This window comes from Macaca mulatta, chromosome 15, assembly GCF_049350105.2.
Source record: "Macaca mulatta isolate MMU2019108-1 chromosome 15, T2T-MMU8v2.0, whole genome shotgun sequence".
In the NCBI taxonomy this organism is placed as follows: Eukaryota; Metazoa; Chordata; class Mammalia; order Primates; family Cercopithecidae; genus Macaca; species Macaca mulatta.
This window is the reverse complement of record NC_133420.1, coordinates 77,074,540-77,076,225: the sequence shown is the minus strand read 5'-3', so window position 1 is coordinate 77,076,225 and position 1,686 is coordinate 77,074,540.

Sequence of the window (1,686 nt, the reverse complement as noted above, 5' to 3'; positions counted from 1 at the left end):
ATGTCTCAGCCTCCTGAGTAGCTGGGACTACAGGAACATGCCACCATGCCCTACTCCAATTCTTATTTATTTTAAAGTGGCATCACTTTGTTTGTAAAGCCTTCCCATTATCACTCAGATTTACTTAACTCTATCACCTATTCCCACAATATTTTATACACAAATTATAGCAACGATCATATGGTATTTTAATTGCAGTCACTTTTTCTCTATAAGAAAAAAATGACTTGGTCATTTTTAATCATCTAGTGCCTATGCAATATCTAACTCATGGTTAAACTGAATTTTAATGTAGTAGTGTTTACATCAAACCATTTGACCTTCAAAAGAGCCCAATAGTCAGGACTAGAATTGTCATTCTTTATTCCAGAAATGGCAACGTTATGACTTTTACATGTTTAATGTGGTTGATTATTGTTTGTCACTGTTGGTGAAGTATACCTCCTTGCCTTCCTGATGTTGGGCTTGGCTATGTGATTTACTTAGGCCAATGGAATGTAGGTGGAAGAGACAACGTGTCAGTTCCAAACTGAGGCTGTAGGAAGTTCACATATTTCTGCTTTCTTCTTTGTGCTTCTGACATTCACCATGAAAACATTCCCTGAGTAGCTGTTGGTCCCAGAAGGAAGAGACATATGGAGCCAACCTGAACCCAACTTGAAGGCTGAATGCCAACAAGCATAGCAGGATCACAGCAAACCTGAAGTGAATGCTCGCTGATGTCAGTTACCAAGATTTGGGGTGGTGGTTACCCAGTATTAGCATAGTTGAAGCCTCACTGATACACCTAGATGGTTGATAAAAAAGCCCGAACTAGAATACATATTATCCGATTAGCAATCTAGTGTCTTTTTACCAAATTATTCTGTTATTCATTTGCACATTCAGCAAGTATTTAATCACATATTTACTGTAGAAAACAGCACATCATTAAATAGACAGACTGTGGTCTCTGCCCCCAAGAAGAATATATTTCTAGTAAGGGAAAGAGATAAAAATGCATCAATCTAAGCTGTAGAAAATGGCAAACTCTATAGCACAAATGTCTTTTGAGAGAGAACAATGGGTGAGGGGAAGGAAAAGAGATGACTACCTTTAAGGTGGCAGGGGTAGTGCTCTTTGAGTGATAGCAAAGCAGAGAAGATGCTTCAAGGAAAAGAATTACATCATTCTCTCCCTGGAATGGTCTCAGTGGTCTCAGATAATGGTTTCAGTTTTCCATATTCCTTTATTTATGTAGTTTCAGGCCAACAGTGTACTTTTGCTCCAGGCTAACTAGTTGTCCTTGGTTTGCATCCCGTGTATTCAGAAAGCTATTGGATTGTTTTGTAAGTTCTTAGAGAAAGACTGAAAAAGGCTTCATTTTCCCTTTTTCCAAAGGGAACAATTACATACTGTCACTGGAATAATAAACTTAAGTCCTAGACTGTGAATGAAATCTGATTTATCTCAGGTGAGAGGTGTTTTGTATATGGAAAGTTAAGGAAAAAAACGCAACTTTTTTTTTTTTTTAAACAATCCAGTAGGGAACTGTGGTCAGCATTGAGCTGATAAAGGCCTTTGTTTTGATGTTTTGATTGGCCCAGTGAGAAGCCTCGAGCAGTTTGCACACCCATCTGTGTCCATACTGGTGGGACAGAAAAGTGCTGACACAGGATTGCAGATTAGCCCCTGCGGCTTGCCAGG